Consider the following 20,672-nt stretch of genomic DNA (forward strand, 5'->3'; position numbering starts at 1 on the left):
TAAATAGGTCAGTACTAGGTAGGCTCCACAAAAGAATGATTCCATGCACAGCCAGGGGAATTCTTTCTTCTAAGCAGCAAAGAACAGATATAAGATCCTGCATTTTTAGACGGACAAAAGGATTGGCTAGGACGGTACACTTTAGAATTGAAATAGGAACATGGAAGAATGAGAAATAAGCAAGAAGAGAAAAATAGATACTGAATGGTAGTTAACAAAACAAAACAAAAAATTCATTAAAGTATGCTACAAAAGTGTACAAAGCCTGACTCTGTTCTTATTCTATAGGCTAGCGCTGTCCAGCACTGTAGAAAAAAATGGAAATACTCTATATATATGCTGTTCAGTAAGAGAGCCATATGTGTCCATATGTGGCTGCTGAGCACTCAAAATGTGGCTATTGTAACTGATAAGCTAAATTTTTAATACAATTTAAATTAAATTTAAATAGCTACATGTAGCTAGTGGTTCCATACTGGATAGCACAGTTACAGACCCTGTGAAGAGTTGCTGACTTGTAAATCTTCACATATGAGTGAAGTAATTCCTGAGAATCACAAGATAACTGTGAACAAACTAATTTGGTAAGGAATGGGACCCCAAGGTTGGGGATGGTCTGAGAGACCCAGAGGTTCGGTTTATGAGACCCAGAGGTTCAGTTTTTTCACTTCCTTGGCTGGACAGTTTTTTTTTTTTTTTTTTTTTTTAATTCTGTCCTATATATCAACAGGGAAAGGAAAGTAGTTTCAACAAATGGTTAGACCATCAAATGTAAATATAAAGTGAAACTTGACACCTACCTCACGCTATACACAAAATTTAATTTGAGATGGATCACACACCTAAACAGAAAAAGCCAAAACTATCTTCCTGATCTTTGGACTAGGAAAAGATTTCTTAGGATCCAGAAAGCACCAAATATTGAGAAAAATTATTGTAAAATTGTTAAATTTTCAAAATTAAAAATTCCTGTTAACCAAAAAAGCACCATTAATAAAATAGGTATGTTACAGACTGGGAGAAATGTATCTATGTATTCATAAATACATGTATCTGGCAAAAAGGACTGGTATCCAAAATATGTAAAGAACTCCTACAAACTGATATTTAAAAAAAAAAAACAAAACAAAACCAAAAAACCCGAGTTTGAACAGACACTTCACAAACAGGATAAATGAATGGCTAATAAGAAAATGAAAAAAAGTGTTCAATATCATTAGTCATCAGGCAAATTAAAATTAAAATGACCAAGAGATACAACTACAATACCCACCAGAATGACTACAATTAAAAAGATTGACATAACATGAAATGTTGGTAAGGATATGGAGCAACCCAAACTCTCATACTTTCCCAGTGGAAATGTAAGATGGTCTAACCACTTTGGCAAATGGGTTTGTCAGTTTCCTGTAGTTAAACGTACATTACTTATCAATTGAGCCAATGATTCCTCCCCAGGTATTTACCCAAGAGAGATGAAGTATATGTGCACACAAAGACTTGTATGCAAATATTCATGGAAGTTTTATTTATAATAACCCAAAGTGAAGACAACCCAAAAGTCTACAACAGGAGAACAAATTGTGCCATATTCATGCAATGGAACGCTACTCACCACACTACTGATAGACTCGACATGTATTCGTCTCAAAAACATTAGGTTGAGCAAAAGAAGCCAGTCCAAAAGAGCACATACTGTATGGTTTCATCTATATATAATTCTAAAACAGCAAAATCCATGTGTGATGAAAGGAATCAAAACAGTAATTTCTCAGGGGGGTAAAAAACTGGGTGAGAACTGTCACAAAGGAAGTTTGTATGTGATAAGAATACTCTGTATATTGACGGGGTATGTTATGTATACACTGTAATCAGTTCCTTTCACTATATTTAAATTATACATCAATAATAAACAATTTTTAAACACTGTGTAAAATGCACTCATACTTATTGGCAGTTATTTAAAATGCAGGTATTACATCCCTGAAAATGTGTGGGAGACCAAAATGAAGTTTACTGGGTAATAAACTGTGAAGCACGTTGAAAGATGGTTTCCTAGGATGTAAAAGAGTGCACTTTAGTGTGTTACAGTTCAGTGTGTTGCAATCAGCATTTTATTTTAATGAAAGAGAACTGAAGAGAATATTAGAATGCAATACAAAATATCAATGTGTCATATGGTAAGATCAAGAATTGTTTTGTGAAATGTAAGTAAGTGTGTACTCAGTTATGATGGAAAGCCTATTTCTTATTGTGGGCTGTAATAAAAAATGTTTGAAAACCGCTCAAGTATACTATTAAAGTTCTTCTCAACTATTGGTTATAGAATTTAACCTTTAAGGAGTATGCTGCCACCAGGTGGAGGTCGCATGCCACAACTACAGGATCTTAGCCATGGAATATTAACCTTTCATGTGCCATGGACTTATTTAGTCAACTGTGAAGCTGATGAAACTTGCTCGGAATAATATTTTTAAATGCATGAAACACAACACATTATGTTTTATGAATCCTACATTCATAATAAAAAGGAAAACTAAATTTACTAGAACTTGGTCACAATAAAGATGTAACTTTTTCCCATGCAAGTTCACTGGCCTCTGAATTCAATCACAAGCCCATTGAAGTTCCAGGGATTCTGGAATAAAAGCCCTTCCAAAGTGGTAAAATATGTCTCAACACATTTTATTGCAGGTTCCTACAGTTGCTCTTTCCTGATTTTTTAATCTAAACCCAAGTTCACTGCTACCTTTTCATTAGCAAAACCAATTCTGTTTTTTTTTTTCCTGTAACCCTCTCACCACCGCAAAACTAATTCTTTAAAAAAAGGAGGGGGGGTGGATCTTAAACTTAAGCAACTTGAATTGAAACTGTAACAGCAGGTTTCTGAAGAATTAACCTAATAGTAAAGTCCAATTTGGTATCTTTCTCACCATTTTGTGATCCTGATCACAAATAACCTAATCTAAGTTTGAAAATAAACAGATTGAGTAGAATGTCTCTTTTTAGAAAAATAAATTGTCAAATCTTCCTGTGGTGATCAGACTTTCCTGGGGTTTCTGGAAACCTCCACTGTTTGGTAGGCAGTCCCCTCCCCCGCAGGGGGCTCTCCCTCCTCAGCCTGCAGTTCTGAGCTCTCTGAACTCCCTCCCACACTAGGCAGAGGTATTCTGCCTTTCTGAAGTTCCCTGCTCTGAAAGCTTTTCTTCTTGTCTCTCATGAGAAAACAGAAGTGAGAAAAAAAAAAAAACAGGGTTTCTTACACTACCAGCAGCACAGCCTCCCTTTCTCCTCCTCCTTAATTAGGAGACGGTTATTTCTAGTCTCAGAAGATCGGCTCTCCAGCTTTCTTCTGAGAGGAGCAACATGGTAACCATCACTTCTTTCTCCACCCAGAACTGGTCACTCCACAGAGGCCAAGCCACCTCTTGAGCAATCAATAGGCTGCTAGGAATAGCTTCACATCGCATGCACTGGGCTGTGAGTCCCCAGCCAGGGTCTGGTCTGGCTTCTGTCCCCTCCACCCAGAGGATTCAGCCAACAACCAGGGAGTCACCCCCAACTCCTCCCTTTCCCTAACCCTCCGGAATCAGTCACGCATCTTGTCCATTTTAATTTTTTAGAGAGTTCTCCAACACACTTCTCTCTTGCTCTGTTGCTTGTATCTTCTCCCACTTGGAAGATTACAGTCACATCTATCGGTGTCCTGGATGAACCCTCAATGCATATCCGGGCAATCTCTAACCTACAAATCGGATCAGTCCACTCCTGCTGCAGCTCAGAGCAGCAAGTCACAAGCCTCTAATGAGGTCCACGTCTTTGTCTCCTGCGCCTGACTTTTTCATCCTTGGCTTACGTTACAACTTGCCTCATTGCTTCCATTCTTGTTGAGCTCCTATGCATCCTCGAACCCTAGTAGGAGTGTGGCCAACTCTGTGAAGGGATTCTGAAGTTTCTCTTTCCCTGCTCTGGACCAGCCCATTCTTCATGTGATTATTTATTTCTACATTAAATGACTGGTCCAGGTAAGGCCCCCACCCTAGGCTACAAGCTCCATGGAGACAGGTCTATACCTCTGTCAACCCTGTATCCGCAGTGATCAACACAGTACCAGCCCTCAGTGAATGAGTAATATTTAATGAAAGGAAGAACAAATGAAAAAACAAATGACAGAACGAGTTAGCCCCAAGTATTGGGCAAATCACAGCCTTGTCCGCAAAGCGAGAGCTCTAAGCCCTTTCCGGGGACAAAGCCATTCCTATTCGGCCCAGTGCACTGATACATCATAGAACAACTTCCTCTCTCCCTATTCTGGAGTAGCAACGACTCTGCCATCACCAACAACCACCAGTCATTTTTCATATTTTGTGAAATGGGAATACAAGAATCTTAGGATTACTTCACTGGAAACTCACTGCCAACTGAGCGTGTTGGTTATTTTTCCTATCTCTTTCCTAAGAATTCCAGAGGTGCAACTCACACTATTTCTAAGTCCTCAGAGGTGGGAGGTCTTGTCTTTTGTGTTTATATTAAATATAAGAATAAGGGTGAAAATATTAACATTTCTCACCCACAAAGCCATCTCTGGAGCAGCCTCAGAACTCTTAAGAGATGTAGAAAGGTCCCCACATTCTCTCACGCACTCATTGATCATCTGAAACACTTGCTGAGTTTCACAGGGGCACTAGCCAGGCCCTGAGAGAGGGAGGGGCAGCAGCCGGGCACTGTGGCGTGTGTGACCACGGCACATACCCAAGGACCAGAGGGAGTGGAGTGACAGCTCTGCCCGAGGAAGGTGAGGGAAGGGAAGGTGGTGTCGCAGTCAAGTACTGACAAACAGGGCAAGCAGTGCAGCAGGAAAAATGAACAACACCCCATGCAGAGAAAGAGCCTGACTAGCTCGCATGCTTTGGAGATGGAAAAGAGTCTCAATGCAGAAAAACAGGGCATTGTTGGCAGATGGGGCCAAAGGGGCAGGAAGGCTCGGGCCACAGAGGGGCCTTGGACAGACCGAGGTGGCTGGTGGGCTGGAGGGCTCACTTGGGTAGGAGTGTGGAGCATGGGCGGGGAAGGGGAAATCACTGGAACCAGACAGATTCAAAGTCACTGCAGGAACCCAAATAAGAGACCAAGCAAGGTGATCTCAAGGTGAAGGGGAAGGGGCACATTTGAGGGATACTCAGAAGGCAGAAGCAAGAGGATGTGGTTGGGTGTGAGGGAGAGGAAGGACAAGGGTGAGGCCCAAGGCATGTGGGCAGTTTCTACCACACCCACGGGGCTTCCAGAGGCAGCTTACATACATGTGTCTGTTGCTGAGAAGCCATACAAATCATCATTGGCATTTTACACCCACCTGGCATTGAGGGTGTAAGGCAGTTTCAAGTAACAAGGCAAACATTAAAAATGGAGAGAATAAGTAAAGGCAAACAAGGGTAAAAACGTAAGATGAAACCAATGATAGGCCTGCACGAACTTCCCACCATAGTCCCAAGTCTTTGCAACATCTGGCTCTCAGATTCCTAGGTACAAATGTGAAAAATACAGCACCAATCAGAGTCAAGAAGATGAGAAGGAATCCATGCTGACGATAACTCAATCATTTCTGATACTACAGCTAGAAGGAGTTTCTCCTAAAGGCCTCCTCAGAAAACATGGAAATTTTCTTCCTGGAAGTACAAATTTTACAAAAAAGTTTTAGAAAACATATTAAGTATTTTCATATTACCATAAACTGCATATATCTTACAGCATAAAATTTTATAGTGATGTGATTTTTAAACAACCACAGTTTAAAATATGGATTGCCATTTACAGAGCACCTATGTTCCATGCACTGTGCTAAGTTTTACTCAGAGCATTCAATTAAATCTTTGCCACTCTGGCGAAGGAGCACAATGATTATTTGCATTTCATAGATAAGTTGAATTTGGAAAGGTCTAGTCCAAGATTACACAGGCAGTGAGTGCCAGACCCAGGAATCACATCCAGATCTGAGAGACTCCACATTGCCAGACATTATTCTGAGGAAATTTAACGCCTGTGGACGGCTACTCAGGACACACTTCCAGCCTCATGTGGGAGCACGTTTAGGCTCTCTAGCCTGGAACCCACTCCCCTTTATTTGAGAGCTGGCTCCTAACCCCTCTAGGTGAGCGATGGCAGCCACAGGTGCCCTAAAACACCCTATGCCTTAGTGCCTGGTGACTGCACCAGGGATTCTCAACAGAGTCCCGCAGTTCCCTTCCCTGGGCAGCCTGATTCCCTGTCTAATTCCATTCCAACGCAGGTACAGAGAGCTCAAACACTCAAGCTGCCCCTGGAGAGCACTATGCTGAAACCCAAGCGCAGTGAAGCAGTGAAAGCCCCACCTTAGAAAGAACGAGGTGGGAGGGGTGGTTAGGGAGAAGAAAGGGTGAGGAGGGGAAAGAAAAGAATGCAGGAGAGGATGACAGCAATAAACCCTGTGAGAGGTGGTGTAGAGCTGTGAGGGTAAGAAGAGAAGTCTCCTGACATTAAGAATCCCTATCCAGATAGTTAAAAGCTGAAGAAAAGTCAATGCAAGTATTCTGTCAACTGAATTCCCTTGGCCTGTTATTAACGTGAAATACTGGCCCAGGAAATCCAAGCTTGTAGTTTACATTTAAGAAAGGGAACCAGCATACCTGTTGGGTGGCATACTCTGTAAACTCACAGGTCAGGAGATGGGAGAATAAAGAGTCATTCTGTTGGAATATACTATATATTTAGTCCAATTGCAAAAATTTACTAATGGTGAACAAATTAGCAATAACAATAGTTAAGATTCATGGAGCACTTGTGTGCCAGACACTGTGTCAAGCCCTTTCTGAACATTCTTGCATTTAATTCTCGTGGCAACCCAAAAGGCAGACACTAAACCCCTTGGTGTTCTGGAAACACAGAGAAATTTAAAAGCACTCTTTCTCTTTTAGGAGATCACTGGTGATCATGACTGGGTTTTGTTTGGTGCGGTGCCTTGCCAACCTGGCAATACGTGTGAGGTCGGGTACAAGGAACACTCCATAATCTCAGTAACAGAATTAGACACAGCCTGAATTTGAGATCATAACACACAAAGAAGGCCTGGAGAAAGTCCTTTGATGACTAATGGGAGAATGGCCTAGCACAGGAAGTCCAAAGACCATGAATCTCTTCTAATGATGCCCCAGTTTAGGGGGGGTTGTACCACCCTCCTTTCTCTACTGTCAGTTTCCGTATATACAAAATGAGTGGACTGAACCAAATTGCCTTCAAGATGCCTTCCCTTTAAGATCTCATCTCCTGGTCATTTTGGTTTGCAACCATTTACTTGGATTCTACTTGCATACATAGTGTCTGTCTTCCTGTGGAGGTTATAAAGGAGCCGAACTGAGACTAGCACCTCATGCTGTCCTCTGTCAGTCCATTATGGGCCACCTACCAGGTGGCCTTTGTGGAGGAGCTGCTTTCTGTTACCTTTGGGTTGTCAATGTCTAGTACTGGGTCTGGCACACAGATGGTTGTGAAGAGTGTTTGTTAAATGAAAACATACATCAGTGATGAAAATTAAGTGGCTGGCTTGTTCTCTCTCTAGGAGGGATTATCTCCCTCTCACCTGCACCCTGAACTCAGAACAAAAAACGCTACAGAATGAAGCTCATGGTTTACAACTAAGGTTGCCCCAGGTATGCACAGATTACTGTCACTCATGAATCGGAATGGCTATTTCCCCACTTTCCAGTCAATCAGGCAGAACAAGATGCAAGCACAAAGCCCTGGTTGACAATGTGAATCCAGACCCATTAAAGGGAACTTCCTTGGTTGCAAATGGATGACTAGTTCTTTAAGCTTGAGTTTTCGGGTTAAAGGGCTGCTTGGGAAGGTGTGACTTGGCTGAGGAGAAAAGGACTCAGGAGGGGAGGGAGCTCCTGTCTCCTGTTTAGTGTCTGTTGTGAGACCTCTGACTACAGGTCAAGGACGTGTAACTTCCCAATCGCTTGTTTTCCACAACAGATTTATGACTATGGTTAGGAAGGATTCTACAAAGATAAAGAGTAAAGCACAAAGGAAAGAGAAAGACGAGGGAAAAGCAGAACAAATGACTTAGACAGCAGCTTCTTAAAGGAGGAGAAAATCAAGTAAGAGGCTGTGATGTCCTTCAGTAAATCACCTCTGGTATCCTATTAAGAAAGAGTTTTGTGTTTTGATCCAGAGTGCTATAGGGTGGCTCACGGTCTCCCTGGGTAAGATTTGAGATGGGAGGCAAAGTACTGCCTGGAATAAAGCAATGGTCAACCACGTTATTATGAAGGGCTGCTTAAATTTAGCATATGCCCCTGGGACCCTGGGGTAGAAATCCAGGCTGAATCACAAACTCTCAAAGCCATCACTGCATGAAGAGTACATTTGGGAATAGGTTTTCAGGGGCTCCCTTTGAAAGATGAGAACTGATTTCATTTCTTTAGACACCCTCCCTAATGGTTTTCAGGACATGATTCTTTCAAGTATAACCTGCAGGTACCTTCCCTTAGTCGACTGGTCAGTGGCACAGACACAGCAGGTGCGGCAATGAGTAAAACAGTGGCTTGGTTCAGCACAGACCTGACTTCAAATCCTAGCCCTGAGCCTCAGTGGCTCTGAGACACAGGGTAAGTTCCTCCAATGTAAAAATGGAGACAGCAATGAAAACTACCTGATGGGGTTATTTTGAGGATGACATGACACAATGTGGGCATAAGGCTTCTGCACCGTGCCAGCCACACAAGAGGCTTAAGGAAGAAATACTGGCTGCTTTTCTCTTTTCTTTTTCTCCAAAGGTAGAATTTGTCTCAAACTCCAAAGAATTTTAAATGAATTGTGAACTGTCAGTTCCACAAGATTTACAAATAGGTAGGGCAGAGGTTTCCACCTACTCCTATTAAGAGTCAATAAATGCCTCATAATTCTTCTGCATGGTTTTACTCTGGCCACACACTGCTTCTATGAAAAAGAGCAGATGGCTTGTAATCATACCACATTACAAGTAAAAATATGAACTCTCCTCTTACATATTTCTGCAAGAAAGCACATGAAATGAAAAGATAACCTGACAGAAACTGTAATGTACTCGTCCAGAAGGCCCCTGACTTCAGAGGGTGTGAAGTGGCTGGGACACAAGCATCACTCATATTTAGTGACATTTATGCTGGTCAGGAGCATGTTCTGTATTAATTATGGTATCTATAATCTGAAAGTGGAGTATGGGAAACAACAGGAATATCAGCGCCCACAAATTTTGTCCACAACTTGATCTAACATGTGTGATCATGAGGCATTGGAATGTGGCTTTGATTTTAAACTAAGAATTAACATGTTAGAAAATATTCTTTAATATGTGTGAAGAATCTTGTGACATGAAAGAAAAGCTTTTCAGTTTATGAGTTAGAGGAATTTATGACAAACTACATATGAGTCAAAGAAAACCCCTGTAAATATTCCCCTAGTGATCAACATCTAGGATGGCAGATTGTTCTAAAGGGTGGCCAGTCTTGCAGGGAGATTTCTTGAAGCAGGAAGGAAGAGGAGAGACAGGTAGCACAATTTTCCTACCTCTGTGGGTGAAACCAAAGCTTCTTTGATAAATACTTTGGGGATTCTGGATGACTTAGAGGAATTGTTTATTTGTTTATAGGTAAAATAATTTAAGGAATCCCCCCATAGTGGTATTTTTTCCCTGGAATCTTCTCATCTACTTTCCTTTTTTTTTTTGAGATGGAGTCTTGCTCGTCGCCCAGGCTGGAGTGCAGTGGCACAATCTTGGCTCACTGCAAGCTCCGCCTCCCAGGTTCACGCCATTCTCCTGTCTCAGCCTCCAGAGTAGCTGGGACTACAGGCGCCCACCACCACGCCCGGCTAAATTTTGTATTTTCAGCAGAGACGGGGTTTCACCGTGTTAGCCAGGATGGTCTCGATCTCCTGACCTCATGACCCGCCTGCCTCGGCCTCCCAAAGTTCTGGGATTACAGGCGTGAGCCACCGCATCCGGCCCTCATCTACTTTCTAATATAACAAAGGACTTGCCAGATAAAGCTATGACAGGTACTCTCTGCTCAATCCAGCTGTCATTTAATTTTTGCTGGGGTATTAGTATTGTATGAGTACTGTTTTGGTTTTGGTTTTTAATGTACAGCTGTGTCACAGAATGAGTGCTGTGTATCAAGGGGGTCACACATTTACTCTTTCAAAGTGGGTGTCAACTTTGACAGGCCAAAGATAGGGCTAAGTGTGACCTTTACAGGAGACAAACAGCATTGAAGTATGTGGCTGTAAACTAAAACACAACCTCAGAATGAGGAGTTTCTACTATTTCAGGGCTCAGGGTTACCAGAACCTCAGAGAGACCCAACAAAGTCAAATGCTAGGCCTGTTTGTGCCCTTCGTCACACTGATCATCCTGGCTCTGCTAGTTCAGGAAAGCTCTCTGTGTGTATTACCTTAGGGATATTTACCCACTAGAGCCTCGAACCTAGACTACTGGTTCTCAGAGTACCAGCAGCCGAGGCATCTCCTGAAGCTGATTTGATGTGCAAATTCTTGGATCTTACTTAGACCTAACCAATCAGCAATTACAGAGAGGGAGCCCAGGATCTGGTGTTTTAACGAGCCCCCCAGGTGATTCTGGCACATGCTGAAGTTTAAGAGCCACTGCTACAGGCCCCCTTGTATCCTGGAAGAATACTAATAGCATTCTCTGTAGAATACAGTAACTTTTTTTGAGGTTACAACAGAAAGGAAGAAAAAAAAATCTGACGAAGTTTCACCCTGTTATACAACAGGAAATATATTCACCAGAATATATTTCAACTGTAAAACTCACAAGTAAAAAAATCAGTTTTATCATAATTATAAGAAAATAGTTCCTTTAGTGTAAATTATGAGTTTATTTAAAAACAAAAAACAAGGCTGAGCATGGTGGTTCACGTCTATAATCGCAGCACCTTGGAAGGCCAAGGCGGACAGATTGCTTGAGTTCAAGAGTTCGACTGTAGCCTGGGCAACATGCCAGAACCCCATCTCTACTAAAAATAAAAAAATTAGCCAGGAATGGTGGTGCGCGCCTGTAGTCCCAGCTACTCAGGAGGCTGAGGTGGGACAATCATCCGAGCCTGGGAAGTCGAGGCTGCAGTGAGCCAAGATTGTGCCACTGCACTCCAGCCTTGGCAACTAGAGTGACACCCTGTCACAAACAAACATTCTCCAGAGGTGAATGTGATGTGTAGCCAGCGTGAGAGCCATAGATAAAATAATGCCTTGCTGAGCATCTCCAAAATTCACCTCTGAATTAGGATGATAAAGATGATGAAAATCCAAAGGGAAAAAGAAATCTACCTGCTGGATGAAGGGAGAGCCTTAGGAAGAAACAGAAAGGAACGGCCAGAAATGAAAAAGAAAGGGAGCTGTGAACTCCAAACAATTAAGGAGCAGATACAACTGCATTTAAATCCTTTAATGAGTTCAGATGACTGGGCTCAGAGGAATCCATCCCAGGGCACCAGAGCCTGGCACGACCACTGGGATGAGGAGGAGCACAAGACTTACATGGAGAACCTAGAGAGACACAAATGATGCTGCACTTTTCAAAAAGGAGAGATAGGGCCGGGCGCGGTGGCTCAAGCCTGTAATCCCAGCACTTTGGGAGGCCGAGACGGGCGGATCACAAGGTCAGGAGATCGAGACCATCCTGGCTAACCTGGTGAAACCCCGTCTCTACTAAAAAAAAAAAAACTAGCCGGGTGAGGTGGCGGGCGCCTGTGGTCCCAGCTACTCGGGAGGCTGAGGCAGGAGAATGGCGTAAAGCCGGGAGGCGGAGCTTGCAGTGAGCTGAGATCCGGCCACTGATGGATTTTACAGCTATACATTTAATCCATAACAGACTATTAGGGGAGAGCCTGAAGAAAATCCCAGTTACGAAAAACTAACCTCATTTTCTTCTTTGACAATATTCTTAGCTGCCATGACTGGTGAAGCCAGTTGACAAAGCACACGTGAACCTCAGCCAGGAATCAAATGAAGTTCCTCATGACATCCTTTTATTCACATTACTCCACTAAAACAGCTTGTGTCGCGGTTATCAATGATCTGCATGTCGCCAAGCCCAATGGCCAGTTCATGATCCTCATGCTACTCTACCTCTCAGCATCATCTAACAAAGTGGATCTTTCACTTCCTGCTTTCCTTGATTACTTGGAACACCAGAAGTCAGCTTTCCTGGTTCTCCTCCCTCCTCACTGGCCACACTTTCTCAGTCTCTGCTGGCTTGTCCCATCACTTCGACCTCTAGACACTGGAGAGTCCAGAGCTCAGTCCTTAGACCTCTCCTTGCCTCCATCTGTACTCTCATCAGTCTCAAGGTTTCAGACACTGGGTAGTTTACATGCTGAGAGCTCCTAGTCTTTTTGCTGTAGCCTGGACCTCCCTCTCGCCTGCAGATGCATATATCCAATTGCCTACTGTGCATCCCCACTTGGGTGTCAAATAGACATCTACAACTTAACAGGTTCAAAACCAAACTATTAATGTTTACCCTCAAACATGGTAACTAATGGTAACTCCATTCTTCAGTTGTTCAGGTCAAAAACGTTGGAGTCATTTTTGATGCCTCTCTTTCTCCCATATTGCACATCCAATCCATTAACAAACCCTAAGAGTTCTACCTTCAAAAGGGTCTGGCACATGGTAGGAGCTCAATAAATATTAAATAAATGAATCTAAGAATGAACAAGTGAGTCCTGAATAAAACAACAGAAAAATAGAAGTGGACGAAATGACAGGTGGATTCATAACCAGTTAAACAGCCATAACCACAGGACCCACTAATCGCCAAACAGCAACCTGGATGGGGATGGTGAACAACTTTTTCCTCGACCCTGGTCTTGGTCTGCATTTCCAGCACTGGCATGGATAAATATAAAGGGGACATACCCACAAAACAGGTGGATGACACTGCACAGAAGAGGATAGTGAATATCTGGGGTAGCAAAAACTGGATCTGGCAAACAAAACAAAACCCTAAAATCAGACCTCTGTGATTCAGAGGGAATCTAACTAGAGAGAATGTAACTAGGATATATGTAAGGGTCATATAACATTTGGCTCCAAAAAACTAACAGCCCAAGTGAAGGCATTCTTAGTCAAGAGTAAGTGCTGTGAGCAGGCAGCAGTGTCGTGGCTGTAAATGATGTTAATTTCATCTTAGGCTGCCTTAACAGCAGTGGCCAGGAAAAGTGACAGGATGAGGCTTTATACATTTAGTGCTCAATTACTCTCAATATTCAAATTGAGACAAACTGTCACGTACCCAAATGAGAGTAATCAGGATAACAGCAACACTTAAAATATCATGAGCATCAGCTGAAGAAAGGAAAATGATTAACCTAAAAAAGAATAGCCAGGATAATATAGTATTAACAGGGCTTTCAAAAGTGGAAGAATAATCCTTCTTAGTTCTCTAGGGCCTTAAGGGATACAGAACCAGACGAAGCAGAGAAACCACAAGGAGACAGGTACTGGCTCCACCTAAGGAAGACGATCAGACCAGCAGGGCTTTTCAAACAGCAAGTGATCTGCTGCAGGGAGTGTGTGCTGGCCACTCAACCCAGGGCAGAAAACTCTACTGACACAAAGCCCATTAAAATGGGCAACTGAATAAATATTGTACTGTTACCATAGGCCACTGGTCTCCCTGTGAGGAGTAACGAAAACTACACAGAAAAGGATCTGCTGCTGGCTTGTTGCATTGGACTGATATAGTTACTTCAACCATCCAATGCACCATTGGTTTCCTGGTTTTTTGTTTAGTTTACACCTAAAAATGTGGGGTTATAGACCTCAAAAATCTGAGAACTTGACTTTTTAGTGACACTTTAACATACAAAGCATGGCTTCAGAGTCATACAGATACATATGTGTGCAAACACTAGCTGCCCCCTTCACTGGCCACAGAGCCAGAGCCAAGTTTCTCAGTCTCTCTGAATCTTAATCCCTTTATCTGTACAATGGGGACAATAATCCCTGCCCTCCCAGAGACGTTATGATTAAATTCAAAAAGAAAACAGAGTGCAGTGTCCACAAATAGGAATTAACTAATTGGGAGTAGTTAACAAACATCATTCTCAGTCTCAGTATCTTATTTAACAAGGGTGACAAAATTGACCACTGCTGTCCAATAACATTCTGTGACGATGCACATGTTCTATATCTACAATGTCCAGTACCTTAGCCTCAAGCCACGTGTGGCTACTGAGTATCTGAAATGAGGCTGGTGTGAATTTTAAATTTTATTTCTAATTAAATTGGTTAATAAGCAGTTAATTTATTAACTTAAATTGCTACATGTAAACTAGTCAATGCCACACTGGACAGCCTAGACACTTCCTTAAAGTGACTCCTGGTTCAGAAATCCTGGTTCTATTATTTCAGTGAGAGACTAAAACCACAAAGGGCAAGCAACATCGGGAACCTCATAATAGGAAGTGCCCAGTGATGTAAGGGGAATCCCATCCTGCAGGGAATTCCAGAAGGCTCCTAAGGACTACATGTAAGGGAATGATAGGGACTAACCTGGGAAATTTCTTTGAACTTCACCAAAGAAGGTGCTGATCCAATAGAATTGTTTTATTTTAAAGGTGTTTTCCTTGAAAACAGAAAATGAAGCAATAAAAACTGTTACTGACAAGTAAAGGACTAAGAAGTTTGTTTCCCTTCACCTTTCACCCTCACTCAGCTTTATCAAATCAGAAAACAAAATTCAAAATTCATCCAATGCAAAATGATCCCTTAGTTTTGCTGAGAATGAACCTTAAAGTTTGGCGCTGAATTTCCCTCACTATTCTGCTCTGCTTCTAGAACTCAGGAAACAATCCTATGACTACTTTCATCACAGAGAATTTCTACAGAATGAGTAAGAGTTCAAAGGGAATCTTCAACCAATTCATGCCTAAGGCAGGAAATTGAAATGGGACAGAAGCATGTTAGACAAACACAGGCGAGGTCTGCTGGTGAGAGCTGAGTTTTTCTTCCTCTGACCCATTTTTAGAGAACTACAAAGAGGAATAAAGAGAGGTCGTTAATTGGTCACAGGACTTGTTTAGAGCCACCTCTACTTTCCTTTTCTAATTGACTGCTGGGAATAACACCCTCTTCAAGGAATGCTCAAAGGGGAAACGTGCTGGGACAGGAGACCACTGATGAAATGGCTTCAGAAGCCGAAGATCACTAATTAAGAATATTTAGAGTGAGGCTGAAAGCTTGGCTGAAACGAGTGGGAGGGACAAGTCAGTATCAGCTGCTACCTACACCTTAGCAATTAAACCTTATAAAGGCTCTCAGTGGAAAGTTACATCTCCCAGGCATCCTCCTGGGATAAGTGAAGAGCCTCCTGAGCCACATGAACTCTCAAGACCATAGCACTGTCTTCAGAGCAATATTGCCAGCATCCACTATTACATACCCTTGATTCTCAGGATTTGATGTCTTCAAAACACCACTACTCATCGCCTGACATAGTGTTTCTCAAACTTGGGTAAGCATCAGATTCACCAGGAGGGCTTGTGAAAAACACACATTGATTAGCTTTGTGCTCGGCTAGGTTAAAAAAAAAAAAAAAGAAAGAGAGAGAAAGAAAGAGAGAAAGAAGGAAGTAAAGAAAGAAAAGAAAAGAAGAAAAAAGAAAAAAAAGAAAAAAGAAAAAGAAGCACAAATTGCTAAAGCTCAGCCCCACGGTGAGGCTTAAACCTGGGGTGAGACTGAGAATGTGCATTACTAACAGACTCCCAGGTGATGCTGATGCTGCTGGTCTAGAGACCACACTTTGAGATTCACTGGCCTAGAAGAGTGGTTTGCAACCCTGGCAGCACCTCAGAATCACTTGGGGAGCTTTTAAAATAATAACTTGTCCAAATTCTACGCCAATGAAATCAAATCAGACTCTCGGGGTGGGGCCTGGGTATCAGTGTATTTTAAAAGCTCCCTACCCAATTCTAATGTGCTGGCTGGGCTGAGACCCACTGCTGAGATGGTTACCTTCAACTATTTAAATCTGGAGACTACATATACTCTGAACAGTTTAATAATTATTCCTTGTTTTAAGTAAATTCCATACCTTTCACACTCATAAAATGAAAAAGAGAAGCAGAAAACTACCTTGTTTTTCCTTACACATTAGAGATAGGGAGGCAGATTCTGGTGTCTGCTTGATTCCACCTGCCCTTGCTGGTGATGATCACTTTCTTCTTCTTCTTTTTTTTTTTTTTTTTAACAAACCAAAATATAATGAGGCTCTTTGCACCTGCAAATGTCACCCTCCACTCCAATTCTGCTATTCAGACAGGATTCCCTGCAGATATACGAATTAGAGCAACTCATGCTTTGTGAACACTGATAAGTCTTCTAGCCCCTTAAAAACGTGGTAGGTAACAAGTGATACATTTTCACGCCAATCCTACAACTATCTGAGGAGCAGATAATATTTCCAAAACACTCAAATTCTTCTAATGTTTCTTCCTTCAGTCTCTTTTCTATCCTCCTTGAATGCCTTTTTTTCTTTCTAAATCAGATTCTACTTTGCCTTCATCTATCATCTGCCTGCCTGTACCATTCCTTCATCACCTCTGCCTTAATGTGACAAGTGTAAACTTTACAATTAGTCTTATGAAATAAAGTTTTATGGTGCCTGTTCCTAATTTAACAAACAAGGAATTGAGTATTTTTATTTGGTGAGATAAAAAGACACTAAATTATTTTTGGTATGTGCCTCCTGATTAACTCTGCCTTGGGCATTAGTCCCCAACAGGAAACTTATTCCCCACCCTTAATTCCTTAAATTAAGAAATCTTCAGGCCACAATCCATTGTGTGCCATGAATCAGCACCCATTGGTGAAATGTGACAATACAGTTTGCCTCAAAATAATACAGCCAAAGAAGAAGGTCTGGTGCGGTGGTTCACACCTGTAATTCCACCACTTTGGGGGGCCATGGCAGGTGGATCACTTGAGGTTAGGAGTGTGAGACCAGCCTGGCCAACATGGTGAAACCACATCTCTACCAAAAATTCAAAAAATTAGCAGGGCATGGTAACATGCACATGTAGTCCCAGCTACTCGGGAGCCTGAGGCAGGAGAATCGCTTGAACCTAGGAGGCGGAGGTTGCAGTGAGCCAAGATGGCACCACTGCACTCCAGCCTGGGCGACAGCGAGATTCTGTCTCAAAAAAAAAAAAAAAAAAAAAAAAAAAGATGAAGGGCTATATCAATAAGAATCTAGAACTGTAATTTCAGATTCTTAATCAGGAGGTGATTTTGTTCCCCTCCTCCCTGTGTACAATGTCTGGAAACATTTAGGACTGTCACAGCTGGCATCTAATAGGTAGACTCCAGGAATACTGCTAAACATCCTATACTGCACAGGCCAGCTCCCACCACAAGGCATCATCTGGTCTATACTGTCATTAGTGCCAAAGTAGAGAAACCCTGGTCTAAAAGCTTCTGCATGGAGCCAGCTGACTTAGCCCTGGAGAATTTGCAGGGATCGAAGGCCAAGAGGAGGAAGAAAAAGAGGGACAAATGGCCCTGGGTCAAAGAGGTACTACAAAACACTCAGCCAAAGAGTGTGGATGCTGCTCATCCTCCCAGCTGCCCGGAACAACAAAGAAAGGGTCCTCTTAGTCTTTACCTTGCCAGAAGTTGTCAATGAGGGCTTTCTTCATGGGATTAGGGTTTAATTTGGTCACAGAAAGAATTCTATTCCATGATTCATCACCTGGCCAGCTGACAAACTACCCCAGTTCTATAAAGCATTCTCACATCACTGTTAGCTTTTAACAGGGCCTAAACCAATGAAACAAGAGATGAAGGCAGGGAAAAAGGAATTAAAAAATAAATTCAGGAATTGTGAATAGATATCATTTTAAAAATAGGCTATCTCATTACTTTCGTCAAAACCTAAATGATCATGTTGTCCCTTCTCTTGAGAGACCTTGTTACCTAACCATTTTTATTTTGGGTAATTTGCATGGGGTATTTGCATAGGGGTAAAACGTTAAGATTTTTCTCATGTATTATTAATGTCATAAGGAGATCATGATATTAGATGTATTTCCTGTTGCTATTCAATTCCTAGAAAAATTACATGAATCGACTGAATGTTAAATATCAAATTGATCCAGCTTAAAAAGATTAACATTATGTCTTTAGATCCTAATAATCCAAACGAGTATGGTAGCTAGCTTTTATCTGTGATACTCTTCGGGCCAAACTGCAACCTAATGAATTACTTAGGAATCTAAATTTTAAAAAGGGTTATAGTAAGGAAGGACATGCCTCACGAAATAGTGTTTTCTTTGTAAGTATTCACTGTGGGTTCCATTAAACACAAAGCCCACTTAGTTGACTGGAGTATTTACCTTCTTCCCAGTTGGGAAGGGAAAGGGAGGTGCCAACCAAAGATTGGTCACAAAAAATTAAGCACTGGGTAGGGCAACAAGGACTGCCCTTAAAGTAGTTCCTGCATAAACTGGCATAGTAGCCCCATATTTTCATTGCCCCTTCCCAATGTAGTACGTTATTTCAACATATCCTCAAGTTTTACCATGTAACATAAACTCATCTCTAAATTACAAATTGTGTAAATATGTCACCAAGAAACGCTAAAATGCTCCTATTGAATATGAATTGTTTATCCCAGGCCTCTAATGTTCTGTGCCCTAAGCTTCAGAGATATTAGATACTAAAATTTGATTAAAACCATATTCCTTGCATTTGCTGCCATTATCAATGATGCAAATTCACACATGTGTTAGCTAATGAAGCAGCCAGACAGGGTTTCATAGGCAGAGAAAAGGCTGAAAGAAATCTTTTTTGCCAAACAGAAAGTGGCCCAACTGTGGGAAATGATATGGATACCCAAGGTAGTCCTCAAAGCCAAAACTGTAAATAAGGTTAGACCCTCACATGGTTCCATGGTCTGAGTATACATTACATTTTAAACCAAACATTCATTTCATTGTAGGGATTTATGCCAGCTGGCATAGAGTAGTTGACCAAAGTGAAAAACGAGCTTGAGTTTTCCTTCCTTGTAAAACTCAGTACATTTGTAGCATTAGCCCCTTACCAGAAGAGGGCAACGGTGGCCAGGCTGGCATTATTCACAAAGAACAAAGTTACCTGCAGCCAAGGTAATGTTTGCCAAGGGAGCCAGACCTTAGGAAACAGCCTGCAGAACTGCTGGCTTCTGAGTGTCACACATGCAAAGAAACAAGGCTGTCTGCCTTTCCTTTCCTTGGCTGAACTAACAGGAGACTGAAAGATCAAACTGTTCCAATATTTCTAATTGATGACACAGAAGCACTGCTCACTGCAACCGACTCACCACATTTATTTAATCTTTTTTTTTTTTTTTAAGAGACAAGGTCTTGTTATGTTGTCCAGGCTGTTTGCAAATTCCTGGGCTCAAGCGATCCTCCTGCCTCAGCCTCCCAAAATGCTGTGATTACAGGCGTATGCCATCAGTGCCCAGCCCTACTCACCACATTTTAAAGTTACCCTCTCCTCTGTCCATACTATAAAACTCTTCACATTCCAAAAAACAAGAAGGTGTGTTAAAGATCTCTGAGTGGAGAATTATTATGTAAACAGTATATAAGAAGTTTGCAAATTATAGATACCGTAAGAGCCATTCTAAATTCAGGATCAAGTTCACCCACAGTGCCCTAATTTTTCGGACTTCCCTGGTGGAGTCTCCGGAGCCCATTTCTGCTTACTTTTCTCCCTCACTAGTGTTTCCAGGCTCATCTTTCTAAACAGTGTGCCTCCAGCTCAGGGTCTTCAGGCTTTCTCAAAACAAAGCATTCTCCAAAATCCTTGCCCCTTTGAAACCATTTGATCTTCTATGCAAATTTACTCAATATTTGCTTTTTAAATACATTAATCTCTAGTGAAGGAAATAACTTGTTTTTAGCTAATAAAATTCAGGCATATATGAGTAGAGAACACCTGGGTGGAGGGATGAGGATGGAGCATGAACGTGCAACCAACACAGGTAGTAGTTACATTATTGTCTCCTGGTTTGGGAATTCATAAGACTAAGGATGAAACCTCTTAAGTTCATATCTTGACTCTTACCCTAGACAAAACTACATGTGGTTGGGCCAGGTATGGTGGCTCATGCCTGTAATCCCAGTACATTGGGAGGTTGAGGAGGGTGGATCACCTGAGGTCAGGAGTTCACGATTAGCCTGGCCAACATGGTGAAACCCTATCTCTACTAAAAATACAAAAATTAGCTGGGTGTGTTGGCATGCACCTGTAATCCCAGCTACTTGGGAGGCTGAGGCAGGAGAACTGCTTGAACCCAGGAAGGTGGAGGTTTCAGTGAGCCACGATCGCACCACTACACTCCAGTTTGGGCGACAGAGCAAGACTCTGTCTCAAAAAAAAACAAACAAAACCTGCACGTTCTTTCCAAACCTGCTCCCTCCTCCTGTTTTGACTCAGCCAGTGGCACTACGACTTATTCAGTTCTGAGACCTCCACATTTCCCTTCCTCAGCAGCCATTTGCATTTCATCACTTCTTTTTTTTTTTTTTTTTTTTTTTTTTTTTTTTGGGTTTTTGTCTCTTCCCCGGGGTGGCGGGGGATTGGCG

The 20,672-nt window shown here is 42.0% G+C and overlaps 1 protein-coding gene and 1 long non-coding RNA gene across 4 annotated transcripts in view; both read right to left on the reverse strand.

Moving 5' to 3' along the window:
- The window catches only part of SLX4IP (SLX4 interacting protein), a 205,837-nt gene that overhangs the window by 72,234 nt on the left and 112,931 nt on the right, over positions 1 to 20,672 (reverse strand). The window lies entirely within an intron of this gene.
- LOC111546448 lies at positions 14,595 to 17,851 on the reverse strand. Its single transcript, XR_002732786.1, has 3 exons — positions 17,705 to 17,851; positions 16,177 to 16,369; positions 14,595 to 14,668 (listed from the first exon to the last, which is right to left on the reverse strand). It is a non-coding gene; the product is annotated as an uncharacterized LOC111546448 (long non-coding RNA).

This window comes from Piliocolobus tephrosceles, chromosome 20 (assembly GCF_002776525.5).
Source record: "Piliocolobus tephrosceles isolate RC106 chromosome 20, ASM277652v3, whole genome shotgun sequence".
Classification (NCBI taxonomy): Eukaryota; Metazoa; Chordata; class Mammalia; order Primates; family Cercopithecidae; genus Piliocolobus; species Piliocolobus tephrosceles.